We start from the raw sequence: 23,726 nt of genomic DNA, 5'->3' as shown, positions 1-23,726 counted from the left end.
AAACCGATAGCTTCCGGACCATGATGTGCAATATGCGAGGCGGTTTATTCGCAAATATTGCTGTCCTGCTTGCGTCAATCGTCAGTGCGCACAGTGCCGACCAAACGTTTCGATTTCACGTCTCTGCACAAATAAAAGTGTATATTTGGTACGGTTGACGCAAGTAAGCTAACGTGGTGTCATGCCCCTTCACTAGCCAAGATTAACAAAGAGTATAAAATAACGCTGCTTCAAGCCATACACTCGTCTATGTGCGAAATATGTCAAAGAGCAACTATTCTAAATAAACTTCAAAGGCACTATATGTAGACATTCAAAGATTCGGTTATCATTTATCATTTTTCGCACTATTTATGGAATTACTTTCCGATCAAAATACATCGTTCTCACCTTTAAAGAGGCGATAAAATTGCCTCAGGCTTTCGGTGCTCGGTGTGAAAGTTTTCCGTTAATACTGAATCAAGGGCGTTTCGTCAGACAATTATAAATACAAAGGCACGGCAACTACTTTGTATTTCCGACGCCGTGGTATTTTAAAGACTGGTTACTTTCTTCAAGAAAACGCTAAGCTATTCTCAAGGAGGAAAAAATTAGTATTTCATCGTACAAATTTTAGAAGTCACAATGATACCAAAATTTAGTCATTTTAGAATCCAATATGGCTGCCGAATACAGTGGAAAATAACTAATAAATAGATTTTCTATTTCCTTGAAATCAAGACTGTTTCTGTTTTCATTACATGTATCTCAAAGGATACGGAGCAAACTTTCATGTGTCAAAGTTTGGAGAGAAATGAAGATAACTGATTTTCAGGAAAATTTCTTGCCGAGGCGCATTCTACCTCAGACAATTTTCTAGGACAAATCTGTCCTAACAAATTCTCAAACTATATTGTTTAGGACGAGGATGGCCTGATGAGTGGCATGCCAACGACATTTTTTCATCATCTGTAGAATGACGTTGAGGAATCACTTACAAGCCATGTCGCAGAGATATGCCTTTAAAAGTGTTTATACTATCAATACGAAGCTAATCTAGTTCCTGACACAGGGGCGTGTATTATTGCTTAGATTTCCGTTTTCTTAGGAAAATATCATACGAATCTTGCTGCTACAAATGTATCAATCTCTCTTTCCCTGTACAGGTAGGAATATATATTCAAAAGGTTGTTATATTTAGTCTGTAGACCTGGAAAACAACAATCTATGAAATATTACACGCCCCTGTGCTATACCTATGAAGATAACGTAGTACGGAATACGGTCCGTCAGGAACTAGACCAATACGAAGCTCTCTACACCAGCTTCTTGAGATAGTAACACCAAATCGAGTCTATGCTAGGACTAGGGGTGTCTATAGTTGACTACCGATAGTCCATATACACCGATGACCAACAGGAGAGTAGTACTGTGTATGTTTTGAATATTGTATTTACAGAAGGCTGGTACAATTTACAGTTGTGCACATATCCTCCAACGATAGTGGACTTCGAGGCAATTAAAGTTCTGCGATGAACTCTACAAAACAAAATCTCTTTCAAAAATTTCTGTTTTTTCTGGTTGTTTTTTTTTAATGAATGTTCATAATCAAATGACTAAGGGTTAACATGAAAATATGTTGTACTAGCATTATGGGACCAAGCATGAATTGTATGACGTGTTGTGCCCACAGTTACAAGTGACTGTGCGTCAAGGCTACTATTGTTTAGATTTGAACCGACGCAGACAAAACATATAACACGAATACATATATACTACTTACAGGTGGTCTACAAACTCCGAACAGTGTTCTGAGGATCACTACATGGTGACAGAGTTGTAATAGTGAGAAAGATTGAACTTCAATTCAAGAATATAAGTCCCATGCAGGCATACAGTGATGTTCATCTTTTTGCGCATATCTTAGACATACATTGGCAAATATACACAGGACAGAAACATGTATTTGATGTTATGACTATTCACCTTGCACTGATAAAAGTCAGAGACAACAAACGTCACGATGGAAGAAATTAGCCAGCACTTGACAGGAGGTATGGTGGTCTTGATAGAGATTTAAAGGAACCAACTGTGTATCAAGGTTGAACAGACGTGATAAAGTTACCGTCTCGTCGAATGAGGGCAGTAACTCTGATTGTATTTAATAAGACCCAGTCCCAGTGGAATATTTTAATTGGCTATCTAAATAATACGGCTCAGGTATCGCTACGTTGGTACATGTATAAGTCATGCTATTCGACAATGCAGTGTATACAAAGACCGTTTTGTGAATTATGGAAATATCTTACCCCGGGGACTTTACCACTCAGCCCCCCCCCCCCCCTTCACACACAAACACACACATTCTCCATGATCTCCTATCTGTCTCAGTTTGTCTTTCTGTCTAGCTCTCTGACTCTATCTTTCTGTCTTTCTTTGTCTTCTGTGTTTCTTCCTCCGTCCCAGTACACCCCCCTCTCTCTGTCTCTCCCTTCCCCCCTCTCTCTCTCTCTCTCTCTCTCTCTCTCACTCTCTCTTTCTCTCTCTCTCTCTCTCTCTCTCTCTCTCTCTCTCAAATTTAAACACAACTTGTCATAGAGAAAACAAGCCTTAACTTTCACAAAGTCTGCCTACAATGTATTAATAATTTTATATCCTAAAACATTGAGATTCGAGATCCTAAAAGACGATTATGTATAGAAGTACCTAGTAGACCGAATAACAATGTGACTTAATTTCAATTATAGCTATATCACTGAGATCAGACATGGTAGAGCCACGTCCATCGTAGGCAAACACTCTCTCTCGTGTGTCAAAAATACAAAAACTACAATATATAACCCTATTCGAGTCTTTTGTTCTAATAATACATTAAACAATATAACACACACTTTTAATTAGTGTAACTACTGCAATCTACATCACAACAATACATAGCGTGTCTAACCATAACAGTAGAAACCACTAAAGTGGGAATTATAGATTCATGACACTGTTCTACCTCACTAAAGGCGTGTCCCAAGCCGTTAAAATGAAAATAAAAATCCGACATTCTACTCTCTTTCCATTAAATTTTGTCCTCAAATATATTTAAAGTACTTAAAAGATAAAAACATTGATACAATTCTGGTATATGTAGAACATGCGATATCGTAGTACATTATATACTCATGGAAGAACGAAAAATAGCGTTTTCAAACACAACATAACGATACTGATTATAACACATTTGTATATCGATAAGACTACATGACTCGTCAACAATAAACTTTAGTAAAAGATTGCTTTAAAACTGGAATAGATGAAGTAATCGATGAATACAGACTTTACTTAGCTGTACTAGTAACAAGAAAGCCATAGTAATTAGATAAAAAAATTCATTTCAACAAGTCCCCTTCCAACAGTTATGCCGCTTAGCGTGTATATGGATTGGTATTAAACTCTACATATTTAGATTATAATGAGATATGACAATTCAGTATTCATATGAATGTGTCTCTTTAATACGTAGATTTCAAAGAAAATAATTTTAAAAAAATAACTCTATGACCAGGATGCTATTATGGCTTTCTGCCGACCTATAGTCAAAAGTAGAAGGTAATACTTGATTCCTAATTGATCAGAATTCTTACGAGTTCATTGCCTACGTTACGTCGATTAGAATCGTTTCTTTTCTAACTTAGAAAATGGCAATAGCATTGGATTGTAAAGACACACACACAGTCTACCTTGGGTCATGACGTCACATTTAACTCCCTTGCGATAACAATTTGAGTGCAATTATTAAACTTTAACAAATATTTTGTGCTTGCCGGGGGGGGGGGGGGAGATTTTCCAGTGGAAGTTAGGAAAGGGTCACTCTATCATCCAATGTCGTAAACAATAATCTTTTACGGCATCGTCCAAGATGCACCGGCAAGTCGTTTATCGCAGTATCGCAGAATATTTAACAGCTTTGGTTTGCGAGAATGTCTATAAACTTATCCTTTGAATTAATGAAACAAGTCCACCATATTCCATTGTGAGTTTTCAGGAAGACAGTTTTTTTTTGTGGTTTTCAAAAAAATATTTTGGATTCTGTGTCAATATGGTTAATATAAAAAGACTTCCGCTATTCGTTCTGAAGCCTTGGTGAAGTTAGCGTCGCATGTGCCGGGAAGCTTGGGTTGCGATTCTTTGGATACACGTGGTCGGTGGTCATTTCAACTGCATTAAGTCGTATTTTTATCTTAATATTGCCATGAGGTCTTCGTTTGCCTGATTTTTGTCTGATATAACAGCTCTATATAAGATAACCAATTTGTTGTGTGTGGAATGTGATATTAAGCACATCGAAGGTGTAAATTTAATAACATACGGGGACTTTGACAATCCGATAAACATCTCCAAGGACAACACATAATGCATGTATATGATAAAAATCAAAAGAAAATAATATAACGAAAATGTATAACTTGCTCACCGTTTTGTTGTTTTGCATGCGTATTCGATATTCAGCTCCGAGGTATGCATTGGTTGTCGCAGACTTGGCAATTCATAGACGGTCGTCGCTTGACCTGACAATCCAGACTTAGGTTCTCGACGACGAAAACAACGAACTTGGAGAAATACGGCTAATTTCTAGCACTTGGTCTTAGAATGATTCTATTCGTGATGAGAAGTGTTTTTGTCAAAAAGATTATGAAACTGACGGTGTTTTCAACGTACTAGCAGAAAACGAGTGGAGACTTTTAAATGGTTGACGAATCAGCGTCATCACTGAATGGCATGGGTAATGACATCACATTTATCCTATTCCTCTGGAGTATGTTTAGTGTAATGATCCAGTGTCGGTCGTTCACCTCATACAAAGCGTGATAGGCGGCTAGCTACTCAGTCGCTGCATACGGGACCTTGAAGTTCAATATGTTTCCACCTCATTACCTGGCCGTGTAAAAAAGAGAGGGGAACGCGGATTTTGACGAGCTTCTCAACGTCAAGTGGAAACAAATTGTCAGATGCGAGTAATATAAGGAGACGAAACGCAACGAAAGGGACCTCCTACTGAGTCGCATAACTATACACTTCACAATTGATACCAATATTTACCCGAACGATCGACCATGATATCGAATATTATGTCATATGTGTGCAACAAAATAAGGCGCGGTTTTGAAAATGAACTGGATGCAATAATTATTACGATAACGATTTAATGATGCATAATTAAACATTTAGGAAATCATGAAATCATGAAATTGATCGAAACTACACCCTACACGTATATGTGGTAGTCACATTGTTTATATAGACGATGAATGTAGAAGAAAAAACCTATATATCATCGTGTGCAAGCATAGTGATGAAATACTGAAATCATGATTATGTGTGGCTGTTGAAATTAACCGTTAACAGTTGTTTTTGTTACACATGTCTCAAGTTCATCAAATATTGCCAAGTATAGAATATAAAATCGGACGAGTTATCAGGCTTCTGTATTTCCCCTTTCCATTATTTTTTTTATAATTCATGAACAGCTGTCATAAAGGTGTGTATTTTTTGTGACATCCATTAGGACGAATTACAAGTCACGTGCTTGCAGAGCGGCAAAAATAGAGAACGCATGCATTCTTAGTATACGCATACCATTACAGTGTATTTTCATTTCGATGTCTCCAAAGTGAAAATGATAAAATATTCCGTCAAATTTCTATCTATTCGAAGGAGTTTTGTTGACTCAAAGTCACTAGCAGCTGATTTTTTTTACTAACTTCGCAAGTTTTCATTGAACACACAAATTGTAAGAATGAATTGAAAGTACATGTAGTTAGAATGTTGAGATTGTTGACCCATCAATTCACCACCAAGGTCAAGTGTGAGACAATAAATACATCCATTCATTGCTTTGTTCATTCATACCTTCACTTCTGTATTCATTCATTCATTCATTCATTCATTCATTCATTCATTCATTCATTCATTCATTCATCCATTCATTCATTCATTCATTCATTCATTCATTCGTCCATTCATTCATTCAAAGTGTTCAAACGTGACTATTTTAATCGTGATACATCCATGAATATACAATTTCATTTTTACTTGAGATGATAGTCCGGACTACAGTGGTCATTCGACCTTTTTTTAAAGAGTTTGAAGGTATTGCACAAACTCTTTCAGCAACTTTCGCCAAAGCCAACCACCGCGAATAACCTTTCAGACTCCGTACCGTGATCTACCCGTGTGAAGAAATCGACAACAAACGTCTTCCTTCTGGCGGTTTTTCAAAACACAGAGAAGGGTGGATCCAAGGAGTTCTTACCCCCTCCCACTGTCTCAATAATCACCACTAATGTATTATTTTGGAAACACCACAATGTGTCACTATAACTTTTAAAAAAGTCCAAACAATCGGCCCAAAATAGAATACGAAGCTGAAATGAAAGGCTTGTGCAATGGCCATTCAAGTAAGTAATGAACAACAAGGCATCCTTTGAAGAGATCCAGAGGGAATATATTGGCGGTGAAAATATTCTAAAAGGTATAATTATGAACTGTCTTAGCTATTTTTACCACCTCACCATTTCTGTAATTTGAGTGATGAATGATATTTCCTAAGTAGCAAAGGTATCGGATAGACTATGAATACCCGCATAAAACACATCCGATTCCGGTCGGTACACTTTACAACTTATATCAATACAGCGTAGAGGAAACGCTTTCATTGCAATACCTATTTAAGTTGATGTAACACCTCTTGTCCGGCTGTCTGTGGTCTCTCAACCAATTATGTCTTTTCAGGTTTCTGGGATGTTCGGTCACAATAAGGATATATACCTGTGATATGCACGATCGGATGACGTCATCTACTGTGCGTATTGGTTTTAAGGACTTGTCGCCAAACTTATACATAGTAGCATGAAAAAGAGATGATGATGATGATGATGATGATGATGATGATGATGATGATGATGATGATGATGATGATTTTGATGATGATGATGATGATGATGATGATGATGATGATGATGATGATGATGATGATGATGATGATGATGATGATGATGATGTGTTTATACGTCCCTGTTTTAACCCTAACCCAAATGACGACAGCAATGGCTTTTGGAACTGGTGGCAACGCTTGAATGGCAAAAAACCCCAAAATAATGCAAGGTAGACACACTATAACGAGTCAAAGTAAAATATGACCCTCCCCAAATCCCTTTTCTACAATACGGCCCTCCCCCAAGAGCCGATCTGTAAAAAGGTGACCCCCCTCCCATTTCCCCAGCCCCTTGTAAATACTAAAGGCTCCCATTATATTGCCGGTGATGATGTTAATGATTAGATTATCCCTTTAAAAGTCATACTTCAGAATGACACGGATGAGTTTGACTGAAACAGAACTTTCCAATGGAAAGTCACGCCGCAATAAACCCATATGCGAAAAACAAACGAAACTGTTCATTTGTGACGTCACAGTTAGTATCTTGCCGTTACTAACGGCATCATCAATGCGCCTTATCGATCGCTTGCGTTTCTGTGACGTCATAGACAGAATAGATGACTCGGAAATGGATTGTTGTTCTAAACCAGTACTTTCAGTGAAGCAAAAAAATCCGTCACGTTGACGAGATATCCTGTTGACGATATATATGGGTGATTACGGATGAAATCGTGCATTTCCAGCTCTGTCGGCTTTTCTCTCCACCGGGTCTGTTTCCGTCCATCGCAAGCCTACTTATTTACAATATTCTTACTAGTGTTGTGTTGTGGTGATAATAACTATCGTTTTAGTGTATCTGAAGATTAAGCAATGTTCACAAGGCCCACTTGTTCTCTATTTCGTATTATATTCAATGTATACCTGGAACTTTTTACAGATGTCTTATTTTTTCTTCACAAACTTTATACTTCATACATACTGTTTCGTTTATTGTGTAAGGATAGTTTAACCATTCTCGAAAGCCAGAGCACATATTTCTACTGAAGGTGCGTCTTGGACGGTGCCGTAAAAGAGGCTGTAGATTACGACGATGAGTTTAAGTTCCTTCACTAAAACTAAACGACGAAATGTTTAAACACCCAGAAATTGAATATGGAAGAGAAGTATATGTATAAGAAGAGCACACCAATATTCAGTCGTCAGTCATCACAGTTGGGTAACAGTGTCATTTGGTTACCGTCCTGTTGTCTGTCTATATCTGCTGTCTGTTGTTTGTTTACTTTGGCACGTTGTTGCAGAAAAGATTAGTACCAGGAAAAATTTATGGCGGGGGGGGGGGGCATTGAGGAGGAAATGGGGGCGCGAAAAAAATGGGGTTGCGAATGGGTCAGAGGATGGCCTTGAAATTTCTTGATGGTCTGAAAGGAAGAGAGGTCATGAAATATTTTGCTCATGATTTGAACCAAATTTAACGAAGGAACAGTCGTTTGCCAGGTACATTTGCCAAATTTCTTGCTTCGCCGCAATACGTGCTTTAACCCGAAACCTACATTGCATCATTATCATGAAGTGGGTGACTGTCAGAGAATGTGTTTGTGTATGCCTTAATCTCTTGAATGGTATTGGAAGACAATATTCAAGTATTCTAAATTCTCGCAAACCAGAGTTATTATTATTTCGAAATAAAAGTAGGGGACCGACCTCTAAGAACGGCACCGTAAAACGGTCGTGGTTTGCGACGATGGTATTCTATGGCGTTCAATATAATGTGTATGGTGTGAAATTGTATGCCTTTAAATGGCCTACACGTCTTAATTTTCTAAAAAGTGTTCACTGTAGGAGGGGATACTCCCCACTATCAACATAGTGATACTGTTTCTCCCCCAATCAGGATTGAAATGGAAAGCCTTGCTGGCAAATTATCTCCAAGTATATGTTACAGCCAAATGTGAAATCTCTCCTTGCAAAGCCCACATCTATTTGACAATGTAAAGAAATATGTTATCGTGTGGTCGATTGCCACTGTTATTTTAATATAGTTTACCATACAGTTGTACATCTCCAGAATGCGGGGAGGGGATACCGTATAACTGTATATATATATTAAAATATGTATAGCCTTGTGGGGGGGGGGGCTACAGAAATTCTTGGGTTCATTTCGTGAGGGGGGGGAGGCATGACATTTTTTGAGATAACAAAGGTGAGGCTGCGAAAAAAATGTTCACCAAAATATTTTCTCCTCAGTCCCTCCTCTATAAATTCTGCTCGTTCCCTTAAGATGATCAATAGAATCTAGAAAAATGCATGAAAGTATCCAGTAACATCACAAATATGGCCATGGTAGTTTTTCCACTCTCGCCAAATTACAAATGTACATACGTCGAGAGAGCGAGTTGGGGGTATCTTTAATCACCATCATTATCACTGCACCGTCATCGTCACCACCACCACCACCACCACCACCACCACCACCACCACCACCACCATCATCATCATCATCATTATCAAGAAAAAGATGATGAATACAATGATGATGGTAGAGGTTTATGGTGGTCATGGTGATGGTGACATGGTGACGGGTACTGTGTTGGAACCGACCGATTTAACCATGTTAACTAGCTTTACATTATCAAACCTTACCATCAAGAAAGCAAAAGTCGATTTGTGAAGGAACTGGCTATACACTGAGTCAATACGTGAAAAACTAATAATCTGTAAACGGTATTCAAATTTGCAGAGCTTTGGATTTACAAAAACATTACCTTACCTTGTTTCAAGAAGGCACGTGATCCTAGCTGCTGAAATTTACAATATTCAGTAGTGAATTACGGGAGCAGAAAAGCAGCTGTGGACTCGAGACTGACAGATATATTTATGCTATCTAGCGAACAACGAAATACTTGTTATAGCAGGACATTTTATGCACTCTTATTAGCTGTGACGTTTCAGCAAATTACGCACTTTAATTTATCCGGGAAATGGGTTACATCATAGTAAAATTAAACACGATATAATTTTTGTACGGATTGGCGAATGAATTTCCTGTCTCCTCCAGGCAAATTTGGCAAATGTATCATTTTTTCACACTTGATAGTTTCCATGGTTTTCGGAAGGTATTGATTGCTACAGTACACACGATAACTATATCAGTGACACGCCGCCGCAGTAGTTTCGTGTGTGTGACAGACCTTTCCGAGAAATTCGTCCGCCTCCAGTAAGAGATAAATTAAATCGTTAGGCGATTACTCCCACAATGTGATATTCATGAAGGGAAGTAAAAACCATGTATGAAGATAAAGTAAGACTTCTCAGATGTAGTATCGGTTGTCATGAGAGTAAAGGCGGTAATGTGTACTGCTTATAGTCTATGTTCTAGTATTGATCTGGGAAAATAGAACTTGTTTCGAGTAAAGAACAGACATAATAAAGTCTACAAGCTTTCAACAAGTATAGCGTTTGAAGTAATCGTCGCAAAACTACATACAACATCTATCTTTTTACGGCTACAGAAACACGCGCTTCCCATACAATTTACAAAACTTCCTCTGTCCATAGCGGAAACTGCGAAAGTTGGAAAATCTAAACGATATCAAACTTCAAGATGTAATAGCGAAGCAGGAATTCGAAGTCGAACAGTAAGAATCCGACATAGCGAAGTCATTTTTGCCTATGCAAATTCGGCGGTGGTCTACCAGACGAGAATTACTCACAAATGTACAAAATATATATATATTACTTGAGATGCCATGTAAGTTTACCATTTTATGTCAGGGCCTAATACAGTTTTTGTCAATAATTGAGCTCTTGGCACAGGCCTGATGTAATATTCGTGACAACAAGATGTGTGAGATGAAAAGTGTCAATTTGAAATTAATAAATATTGACACATTCTGGAAACTACTACTATTACATGTAAAGTATATCTTTCCTGTGAAACAGTAATGCGTGATTTTTATATTTGACTTCGAAAACATCTCCTCATCTCCTCTGTGAATGTGACCATCGAACTGTGGACTATTTTAAATTTCTAACAACCGCTACTCTAAATTTCAAAAGTCTAAGAACGCACCGGATGTATGCGCACCGGCGCATCTGGAATTGTTTGATCAGCATTTGTGTTATAATTAAATGGAATCATTTTTATGATTATATGTAAGGTACAGGTTTTCTACTTGGGATTTATGAACATAAAATAATTTATACCCACCTATCTACCTACCTACCTACGTACCTACCTACCTACATACCTACACACCCACCTCCCTATTTACCTACCAACCTACCAACCAACATACATACATACATACATACATACCTATCTCCCCGCGGATCTACCTACTTACCTACCGACGTAGATGCAGGCAGACAGACAGACAGACAGACAGACAGACAGACACACACACACACACACACACACATACATACATACATACATACATACATACATACATACATACATACATACATACATACATACATTCATACATACATACTTACATACATACATACATACATACATACATGCATGCATACATACATACATACATACATACATACATACATACATACATACATACATACATACATACATACATACATACATACATACTTACATACATAGTATTACATAGTATTACATATAGACAGACAGACAGACAGATAGACACATATTTTCCTTGTTTTCGACTTCCTTGCGTATGTTATACTTGCTGATGAATCATGCATGATCGCCTGTATTTCAATTTCTATCAGCATTCCCGATACAATATACAATGTAATTAGTTTGTTCACTATTTACTCCATACAAATGTACATGGTAATACCATCAATGACTAGAAGACAGGTAATTCAGCTGAGCTAATCAGAATAATGTGAATATTTCAAGTAAAGCTTAGTACATGTTACAATGGCATAACAAATAATGGAATGTAACAGCTAATGGCGATTTATTAATGGATAACGGAATTGATATGTTAATTAAAATATGAAATTAAACCTCCCATGGCCAGAGTCGGATGATTTTTTTTATCGGCAAAACTGGTAAATTAATCAAGAACTTGATACCATCATATTGATCAGTTTGAAAGCCCGTATTTCAAGTAATATCAATTTCTACTTAGACACTTGTGCGTTGGCGTTGTGTCTGGGATGAGTCGTGTTTCACTGTTTTGATCAAATATTGATATTTCATTAATGAATGAACTCGTGCAATGGGGATAAGGAAAGTAGTTTTTCATAGGCACATTTTTATTTTAAAAACTTATTTATAAAATTTGTTAAGTTTTATCCCATGGGTGTGTATATTTCATTGATTAGAGAAAGCGTTGTAATCTGTACTTTTCATGAATACAGAATATGACAGAGACTAAAGTCGACCCCCCCCCCCAAAAAAAAAAATAAATAAATAAATAAATAAAAATAAAAATAAAAATAACATAAAAATCACCGTCAAATGTTCAACATTTTCACTTCTTAACTGTGGAATATTATCACTGAACGCATAATTATGTATTATACGTTTATTAGGAAAGAATCACATTTTTTTCGAATTCCTGCTTCATTCGCTGATTCGTAGGTTATGCCAATCTAATCACAAAAAAGGTTCGATTCGTTTTATTTATCCGGGCTGTATTTCACGTCTTTTACAAGTATTCCTCTGTGTTCACGTTTACATATACATCGGTATATTACAATGCAAGTCTCTTCCAAAGGGGGAGGTCAGTACCGAGACCAGAAGACTTGTTTAATACACTTAGCACAGTAGACCAATCACATTGAGATTATTCACGCATAGTGTCTTGAGACAGGACATGTCATCAACCATGTCAGTTTCAAAATATGAATAAGACAACAATTTCTCTTTCATTTGAAATTTGATTATTTGTTCACGGCTACCGTATAATTTGTATATATAATTGTGGTGATTGAGATGAATATGCTTGTACCCCCATTTTACAGAACACCATTTTTAAAAGGGAAGGAGAAGGCAAAAGAACAACACAATTTCTTGCCTAAAGTTCGTGTTTCCACACCGCCGGATAAGGAAAGGCGAGAGCCAAATATTCCCACGTGACTGGAATCTAGCCTAGACACTCTTTGCTAGCTATCTTTATAGTCTGTCTGTTAAATTACTTTAGTCAAGATGATTTTGGCGATTTTTTTGGCCTTACGATACGATCTGCAGCTACAGGACTGAGACCGTCATTTCTTATCGTGAGGGTACGGATCTGGTTCAATACTCGGCGGGAAATGGTAACATGATAAAATAAATACCTTTTAAACTGACAACGGTTTGAAAAGATTGAAGGCATTAACTTACTTCACGAATCCCGGAAACTATATCGATATACGCACACATAGAAGTCATCGATCATTCACGAATCACGACATTGGAATAATTTGGAACAAAATGCAAATGCGATGCCCAAAGCCAATACAATACAACAACAATAACCAATCATATTGGAGAGATGGCAAAACTGACAGATAGGAACACAAGTTTACGCTGACATCGTCAGAAGTAATGAATATGACTTTGACCGGAACAAACGTATGCAAGTGAAATGGAACGACATGAAATATACAAAAGTAAAATCGGTTAGATATTATTTTACACGACATTATGAATCTTTTAATCTTAAACAACCCACACGCTTAACCCACACACATCCGTGTGTGTGTGTGTGTGTGTGTGTGTGTGTGTGTGTGTGTGTATCTGTCTGTATGTATGTATGTATGTATGTATGTATGTATGTATGTATGTATGTGTGTGTGTATGTATGTATGTATGTATGTATGTATGTATGTATGTATGCATATCTGCATGTATGTATGTATGTATGTATGTTTGTACATGTTGTATGTATGTATGTATGTATGTATGTATGTATGTATGTATGTATGTATGTATGTATGTATGTATGTATAGATGCCTGCCTGCCTGCATTCATCCATCCATCCATCTAATTAGATAGATAGATAGATAGATAGATAGATAGATAGATAGATAGATAGATAGATAGATAGATAGATAGATAGATAGATAGATAGATAGATAGATAGATAGATAGTATCCATCTATCTAATTCCATAAGATAAGTTTATACCCTAATTTGGTGGAAGACGATCCCTCATTTGATTCTGTGTTCTCGGAATGTTATTTTGAGAAAGAACATTTTTCTTAATGAATAATTAATCTTTTCGTGATCGAAGTAAACGCCTGCTTACTTTAGAAGAGTTTCTTACCTTCTTGGCATAGCCTAGTCTGTAAGATACAGGTGGTTAAGAAGTCTGATAGGGCTGAACAACACGACATATCTTACAGTGGTTTAGAAGCCTGATAGGGCTGAACAACACGACATATCTTACAGTGGTTTAGAAGCCTGATAGGACTGAACAACACGACATATCTTACAGTGGTTTAGCAACCTGATAGGGCTGAACAACACGACATATCTTACAGTGGTTTAGAAGCCTGATAGGGCTGAACAACAAGACATATCTTACAGTGGTTTAGAAGCCTGACAGGGCTGAACAACACAACATATCTTACAGTGGTTTAGAAGCCTGATAGGGCTGAACAACACGAAATATCTTACAGTAGTTTAGAAGCCTGATAGGACTGAACAACACAACATACCTTACAGTGGTTTAGAAGTCTGATAGGGCTGAACAACACAACATATCTTACAGTGGTTTAGAAGCCTGATAGGGCTGAACAACACGACATATCTTACAGTGGTTTAGAAGCCTGATAGGGCTGAACAACACGACATATCTTACAGTGGTTTAGAAGCCTGATAGGGCTAAACAACACGCACACTCGTCGGAGCACTGATCGAGGAACAGTGTGGGATCGAGGCTGTAAGCGTTCTTGCTTGACGATTTACTTGAATTGTTGACCAATAAAACAAAACCATATTTTTTCGAGGATTCGTGCAGAAAGTTGTTATTGATAAGACAAGTTTCTAGTGATATTTACTGGCTACTTTTCTTTCTTTGAACTTGAATAGTAGTCAGAATTACGATATTTTTTCTGTACGTCACCGCTCTATTTGTCAAGATCATTTGATTTGTGTATTAAAGTGTTTTAAGTGTTATTATACTCTGAATTGTGGTATGAAAAATGTAACCCCTACATGAAAGCCAATACCATATTGTCGAATCTCAAACACAAATCCTGACAATATTACTCACACGTAGGAAATCGTCATACTCACGTACGGGTAGGTACGTTGGATTTACGTACATATATCAATTTTAGGAAGTGACATATTGCCTTTCACATATAAACTATTTTTAGATGGAAGAGTCACCATTCTTTTTATTTAATAAATATCACATGATAAGTTCCACTCGTGTTCTATTTTTACCAAAATGACGTGCATCGTCTGTATCAGGATACGATTTGAATAAAAATATCTATTTCGGACACGGAAATGAAAGTGTACTTAAAACAATTATTGTAAGCGCATGTCGTCACACTCTCTGTAACATGATACGGTCTCTTAAAATATTACGACAAGGAAGTGAAAGTGTGCTTAAACTGACGCAATCCTTTGTTTCAATTCACTACCAATCAAAATTGCTTTTAATTCGTTGTTTTTTTAGAATACGTTTTTCTACCTTTGAAGTATTGTTACGGCCAACCAAATGTAATAATACAGACTGTATGTCTGTATGACTGAAAAACTAACGTGAAAATCGACCCTCTCGAAAAATGCTCCTTTTTTATTTATCTATTTATTTATCCCTTCAGTATCAAGTGCTCACTAAGATTGTTAGGAGCAGCAGAAACAAAAATTAAAATCCACACACTACTAAAAAAGACGAGTATACAGGAACAAACAAAACAAACCAAAGTGAGGTAAGAAGATTGATAAAACGGAAAAAAAAACATACGCTTCAAATGTTAGTTGTCAGAAAATCTAACCGCTAAACTATTCTATATTAGTTTTAACAAAATCTTTTCTGTTTTCAATTGCCTAAATAAGGTATTGTTTGATAAGTTTATCTATTTGTTTACTTATATAGACTCATTAGCCCCATCTACACGTAGGTCGTCCTACCTGAGGCAGTCCCAAGTCCTACCTGAGGTAGGATAGATTTGTGTCTACACGTAGGAAGGTTACAGCGTGGATGTCGCACCTTCCGTCCTGACAGTCATAGGACGAAGTCAGGAGGGTTTCAGGAAACCTCTCGAAGGATAAGTCAGGACGCTTTCAGGACAGGTTCAGGACACGTTTGCGTCTACACGGGCTTCAAACTATCCTGAATCCTACCTCAGGTAGGATTTTTAGTGCCGTGTAGACGGGGCTATTGTTTCGAATTATCTCCTATAAATAGGCCTTTTTTTGGGTCAGGTTTGCCAAACTCTTACCAACACACGAAAGCACGCTAGGATTTAATAGAGGATGAGTAAGGCATTATTTCAAAATTCATAATGGCCTGGTTTGAAAATAAAAACTGAATACACATAGTTCGATGACCTTCGTTCTTCGTATAAATAACCCGATTTTATACTTAATCCGTTCAAAAATTCTTAAAATAAAATCAATAGTGATGAAAGTATTGGTATTTTTGTATTCTTTATATTCACATCGAGGCTAATATAATTTTTGGTAAACAAAATCAAGCCAAATTGGAAACTTTTGTATATCGAGTAAGTCAATGCAATTCCTGTAAAAAAATGAAAATTAAACATTGACATCGAAAAATAGACATTGTACTACAAAGGTAGAAGAATAATCATTTTCTGTAGATTTTAGGGATTTAGGAAGTAACATATTGCCTTTCACAACTAACTATTTTTAGATGGAAGAGCTGTCATTATTTTTATTATCACACGATAAGTACATTTGTACCACTTGTGTTCTATTTTTACCAAAATGTCGTGCACCATCTGTATCAGGATACGAATAAATATCTATTTCGGACACGGAAATGAAAGTGTACTTAAAACAATTTTAATATAATCTTATTTTCAATTCACTTTAAATCCGACTGCGGTTCCATTCTTTTAAAAATACATATGTCGACATTCGTTGTATTTTAGTCAAGTAGCATGCCGTGCACTGGCTGTAACAAGAGATGGCGTCGTGAGATATCGCCAGTACAGTAGGCGTAAAATTATTTACATTTTATAATTCAAATGGCTTACAATTTTGTTAACGATTTACAATCATTTTTACATTTGTAATATTGTGAAGGCAAACCAAATGACTGCATTGATTGCAAAAAATGACACATACATCGACCCTGTAAACATGGTATTTCTTTCGAAATTATCTTTTAGATTATTTTGTTTAAAGTTTCCAGACCATTACCATCAATTGTATTGACAAAACTACTCGTCAAACCCGTAAAAACGAGTAAGTTTTTAAAAGGGGGTGAGCAAGGCGTGTTTTTATAACTCATAATCGAATCTTTTAACTTTCGTAAACTGTAAAACTTCTAAAAATAAAGATAGTAAAAGTATAATTTCATGTCGTATTTTGTGATGTCACTGATTTGTTTTCTACACAATCCATAGTTACTTGACCATTTTAGCAAAAAGTACTGCTTGCATTAACATAAATTATAATTCTTTTCCTAGTCTGGATGTCAACGTAACGATACCGTATAGAAACTAGAAACTAGACTATTCTATTCCTGATATAATTCGATGTCTTAATACATTTACACTGAATATACGATACGAATTATGTTTCACACTTACGTGTAATTTTTTAAATATACATTTTATGATTCACTTATGTAATTAAGGTTATTAAAAATGTTCATTTGTCTTTTTTTACTTTATAAATTGGACTAGCTTCCAAAGGTATTCCCGGTGAATAAATGAACCCATAAATGGACAAAATATAAAATGAAGCCATTTTCTCCAGAAATCGTATCCTTCAATTGAAATGGCGTGAATGTAAAAAAAGGTGTATAATTTATCACGTAGTTCGTAACGTACACTTTTATTTATTTCGTGAACTGTACAGTATAGCTACCCTTTGCCTAACCTTATACTCAAGTAGACCCAATTTTCACCAGCTAAAGAAATCGTTCCAGGAGTGTGGACATGTTCTACAAAAGAGCACTGTCGCAAGCCAGAGCAATATACATATATTTCTGGTTGGCGGGTACGTTTGGGACGGTGCAGAGGCCTGGGGTTAACGACGATGCAAAAGAGTTACCGCAGATTTATAAATACTCACGGCTTTGAATTCTTCTCTTCGGACACAGCAGTCACCGATTACAATTACAATTATTATTGGCGCCACAGAACAAGAACAAATCGGAAGTTTTGAATTTCTGCACTTTATCGTGATCTTTTCTTTTTCTATTCGTTTTTGTCATGTCATCGGGATAGAACGTTGGGTACTTGCCACGAGAGGGCGATATTTACCATGAAAACGTTTGTTCGGTTGTTGGAATAGCAAGGTCGCATGCAAAAGCATAAATTAGCAAAATAATCAATCATTTTCAAGACAGAAACGTAAACACAACAACGGTAATTGGAAGATTTCGTAATTTTTATTTTGTTTCAATTTTTCCGAGTATTTTTCCTTGTGGTATGCCAAAGCATGCAAGGCTTGGTTTGCAGAAAAAAAGACAATGGCAATCAAAATTTCATGCTGTATTTAAGTATTTAATTCTAATTTGACAATGCTATAAATGTACATGACTATACTTTGGCACATGAGCTCTGCACATACATTACATTTGCTTCAGAACTGAGTTCAACATGTTCAAAGGTCGTAGGTCATATTTATCATGAAAACGTTTATTTATCATGAATATATATATATATATATATATATATATATATATATATATATATATATATATATATATATATATATATATATATATATATATATATATATATATACGGGCATGTATGAATGCTATTGACAGAATGTACCATATGTTTCTATTTGTACTATATGAGTGTATAGATAGTATATAGAGAAAAATATAGTACCATATCTTATTTCAATAGTATACAGGCCTGTATATACATATATACATGTATATAAATAGTTATACATGAGTTTAAAATGATATTCCATTCACCCATGGCCACACATGCATATTTGTTTGTTTGTTTGTTTGTAACATGGTTCCTGGGCTCCCTATGATAATGGTAGCATGAAATAGGGTATGTCCATGCAAAAAAGTGATTTATATAATCATGCAAAAAGGAGTGTTGACTACTTCTTTGAAACTGACTTTTTCCCTTGGTCTAGTTTGGTCCTGGAAGTTGTAGGGTTGAAATATGGTAGACTGAGACATAAACAATTTGTAATGACTAGAATTACTACTTTAAAGTAGATTATAACTTGACAAAAATAAAATCATAAACTCCACAAGAAAAAGTTAACAAATACGAGTGAGGTAGGAAGTAAATGATACTAGAGTTCAGAAATGAAAGTGACAGTAATAATGCTTTGTGTCATTTTAAATCTTGTTAAAACTTGTAAAGATTTCCATTTACTATTCAAGTCAAGATCTTTATTCACAGGTAAGTAAAGCAAGCACATCACAACAATATGGTTGCTTAACCACGCTGTCATATTTTGGAATGTTTCAAAAGTTCAAAGTTTAAAGTTCAAAGGTTAGAAATAGCTACTTTGAAACTAGAGTATTGCACAAGGAATTGTTTAACAGGAAATTCATGATGTGTGTGAAAAAATGGTTCCTTAGCTTTTTCAGGGCCTAGTTTACCTTTACAAAATTTGTTTTCAAACAAAGATTAATCTATGCTTGGATACTAGTTTGGAAATCTGTATTTCACATTATAACATGCAAATAATACTTGTGACATTTCTATGGAAATTATGGAATTTATTCTCTAGTTTGTTTGACTTTATATATTATCACTATTTGTTGCTCTACATCACTACAATGTGTGTGGTCATCACTTCTGTTGTTCTACATCACAACAGTGTGTGTGGTCATCACTTCTGTTGTTCTACATCACAATAATGTGTTTGGTCATCACTTCTGTTGTTCTACATCACAGCAATGTGTGTGGTTTTTAGTTCTGCTCTTAAAATTAACACAAACATGTGTCTATGTCATCACTTCTGTTGTTCTACATCATAACAGTCTAAAAATATATCAAACGTGTACAAATATTTCTTATTTACATTACGAAAACATTATGCTTCTGTGTCACCAATGCTGAAATTTATTGGAAAGCAGAAATGGACTATTTATACAAATGTACATGAGATAATTAAAGTAAAGGTCTTATTGTTGTGAGTTGGTTGCCATGGAAATGTTGAAACGTGTACTGTGACTCAGTTTACGTAGGCTTCAAGTGCTCTCCTCTCTTGTAGCCCCCTCTGTGGAGCACCTCCTCAGATAATAATGGTATAACCCATCTTGTCAGAGTGAGTGTGGCTTGCAATTCAAGGTAGTACTAACATCCATTACATTTGGGGGTGGTTCAGTGTGAAAAATTGAGGTTAGGTATGTTCAAATTTCGGCTTTTAGGTGATACAATTTGTTTATGTCATAATTTCTAGAATGAGATGTCACAATAGTCCACACTTCTGATGTCAAGGATCATCACGTTTAGTAGGATTGTAGTTTGGTATTTGTATCTGTTTGGTAGCTCATAGGGTTGCCTTTTGGTGATCTTGGAGTTGAGTCATCAGTTGTAGGTATACTTGTATATGATGGTATACTAAACACCATTTCTCTGGACTTTTCCACATTTTGTAGACTAGCTTGTAATTTGTCAAGTGATGGTAGAGGAGATGAAGGAAAGCCATACAGATCAGGAGATACATTGGTTGACATGCGATTACTAAGAAGTCCTTGGCGACTGCTTCCACGGTATTGACTAGTCAAGTACTGGCTCTTTGACACTGGATGTGTGAGTCTACCTCCCTTGACGGGAACCACAGGAAGTGTTTGGAACTGCATCGAATTACGACTCACAAATCCACGACAGATCTTCATTTTATCATATCGGTCACGCTCAGGACTTGTATTAGTACTAGGACTTTGAGCTCTGCCGACTCGTAAACTGCCAAGAGACTCCATTCCGCTAATCCACCTGACGTCTTCTTGAACATTTTCATCCATTCGTTGTATGACTGATGATTTATCCAGTAATGCCATCTGTCTTGTTCCTGGCTTCTTTGTCGTTGCTCGCTTATATTGGTGTCTGTTCAAAATTTCTTTCTTTGGAGAGAAAGTGACGGATCTGGTTCCTCTGCTCTTTAAGACCATGGAGTTGTAAAATGACTTGTCTCTCATAACAGGAGCCGTGTCTAATCTCCGACAAGTTAGAGGTTCAAAGTAAACATTACCATGGTAACCTCTCCATGCCTAGCAAACAAATGAAAAAAAGAAGTCACATTTTTAAAAGCAATCATTGGAAAAACAAGAATCTGTAACTACTTTGCCTCCATACTTGTGGCTTTGGTAGCATATGTGAAAAGATAACCAGCTGAATGGGACACCAGGGTTCTTCACCGTCCAAAAGGAGTGTTAATCAGTCATCAATATTCATGAGGATGAATATTAGGTAAATCAAGTATCAAACAATGTTAATTGCTGGCTACAATCACTGAATCGTGTGAATTAACTACAACTTATCAGAACTGATTGGAAGTATATTATTGTTGTTTAGGTGTATTTTCTGTGTGGTGGTTGTCACGGTCACCAGTGGAATCCCAGGACATGATAGATTAATGGAACTATTAAATTACTCCATAAAATGTGTAACATACTCATCCAAAATTGCACAAAGATCACAAACTTATTCCTAAGTGATAAACTGTTGCTGTATTTCAGTCAAAGTAGACAAAACACCCCTCTCCCCTCCCCCTAAACAAACGTTCACAAGTACGACATCGATACATTTATATATGATGTAAACCATGATGAAAATTGAAGCGGTCACACTGCTATTATTGATGCAATGTAAAAACATGATGTTAAATACATTAAAATACTACTGGAAACCCAGCACTGTATATCAAATCATATGTCAATTTTAATCAACTTATCAACATCTCAGTAGTAAATACAGAACCTGTTATAATTGAAGGCATGAAAGTTTCAAAATTTGATTAGAAGAGTGAAAATGAAGTTCAACAATAGCATTGATGTCAGACCCCCCCCCCCTCACACCCTAAATGAACAAAGTTTATTTATTGAGCTTGTATGACATTGTGCGATCATCCCTAAGTCTCCTGAAGTACCAAATTGGAAGATTGGTAGCCTACGGGAGTAGGAACTGTTATTTTCTTTTAATATTATTACATGTACTTAGTTTTGGCATCAAGCAGCAACCAGAATGAATAATGTAGCTATACAGCTAATTTTCATTTACCCATTAAAATAGTTAACAACAACATTATTTTTTTTAAACAACAAATAAAGTTCTATTTCTTTCATATCGAATATTTATCTCTGGAGATCTATACATATGGTTGCTTTATTTTCCCAAAAAATAAACTCTGTTCATCATTCTAGAGAAGTTAGCATCAACATGTGAAATACTGGCACATTTTATAGGCAACAAAGTACTTTCCCGCCAAAATGTTTCAGATAAAAATTCTTGTTTGTTGAGACTTTCTGGTCAATTTTAAATTTCTTAAATTTCAGAACTGAAATAGTGAGATGTTTTAATGACTCCACATCTAAATTTTTGTTTAAAAATGTTCATAATTCCACTGCCATGACAGATTTTAAAAATGTGTTCACCAAGATATGACACCAAAAAAAAAAGGGGGGGGGGTTTCAAGAACCTTTCTTTGAGAAACAGTGGGAAAGATACTGGTATTACTCATGCTTATTAGAAATATCAATGGTTTTCTGTCACTTTTTAGAGTAAAGTGTATCAAAAATGGGCATTCTCAGGAGAAATTGTCACCTGTCTCTTGTACTTATCCCAGTCAAATAACTGCGTGGGTATCTATGGTTAAAAAGAGGTTAACCGTTTTCACTTTGTGTCTCATTCATTACACATGTACCTCATTATCACTTACAATTTGACATCTAGGTCGCAAACTCAATTAGTCTATGGTCACTAAATTGTTAAGGAAAGTCTTCACAAAGCAAAAAAGATATCGAGGAACTCGAGATCTCCATCTATTTTACATCCATAATGTTTCAAATAAATCTAAATTATTCTTACAAATAAACTCTAAATGTTCTCCTCACATGATAAATGTGCTTCGTACTTAATTTGGAGTAAAAATCTCTCAAAGTCGGACCAAATGTTCAGACCTGATGCACCCTCCTTAACAAGATGACAATCCTCTTTAAGTTGTGTTTTGTGGTTTTGTTGTTGGTAGGCGTACATCTTAAAGTGTCATTAAAGTCCATAAAACCCAGTCACTATGGTTTACCAATACATCATGACATGGCAGGCCATAATCTTCTTGGTGACTCACTTTTTTGTGTGAAGTATTCTGGATGATGAATAGTGTAATCCTATATCTTTCTAGAGCTGGGTTTAAAACATTACCGAGTACTTACACACAGACATTTCTATACTGTGTTGGTTAAGATGCAATTCAATACACATCTATAGAACACAAAGCAAGGGAAAACCACTAAAACCAAACATTGGTAGTTTATAAGATAGTCACAATCTGATTAAAATCTAAGGAAAAAAAGGACTTTTTGCTACATTTACCGGTATTTCATTTAATGTCATCAATGTTATCTTATGGTTTTTTGTTTTCTTTGGTTATACTAATAATTTGGGTGACAGCAAATTTGTTCACCATCACACTTCAAGAGTGTTATCCACTACAAACAGAGATGTAAAACAGTTTTTTTCTTCTTTTTTTTTCTTAAAAGA

At 36.0% G+C, this 23,726-nt stretch overlaps 1 protein-coding gene across 7 annotated transcripts in view; it reads right to left on the bottom strand.

Annotated features, from left to right (window-relative positions):
* LOC144438853 (protein sprouty homolog 1-like) overlaps positions 1-15,190 on the bottom strand; it is a 39,589-nt gene extending 24,399 nt beyond the window's left edge. Inside the window, exon 1 of one of the 7 annotated variants that reach the window (XM_078128050.1) lies at positions 15,101-15,190. The gene's annotated coding sequence lies outside the window, so the exon portion shown is untranslated. Of the gene's footprint in view, positions 1-4,441; positions 4,692-9,671; positions 9,815-15,100 lie in introns of those variants that run through there. The other 6 variants (XM_078128051.1, XM_078128047.1, XM_078128049.1 and 3 more) reach the window with 6 other exon arrangements.
* Positions 15,191-23,726: the final 8,536 nt, after the last annotated feature.

Source organism: Glandiceps talaboti, chromosome 8 (genome assembly GCF_964340395.1).
Source record: "Glandiceps talaboti chromosome 8, keGlaTala1.1, whole genome shotgun sequence".
Lineage (NCBI taxonomy): Eukaryota > Metazoa > Hemichordata > Enteropneusta > Spengelidae > Glandiceps > Glandiceps talaboti.
The sequence above is the reverse complement of the archived record's forward strand: the minus strand, read 5'-3'. Positions and strand labels throughout refer to the sequence as shown.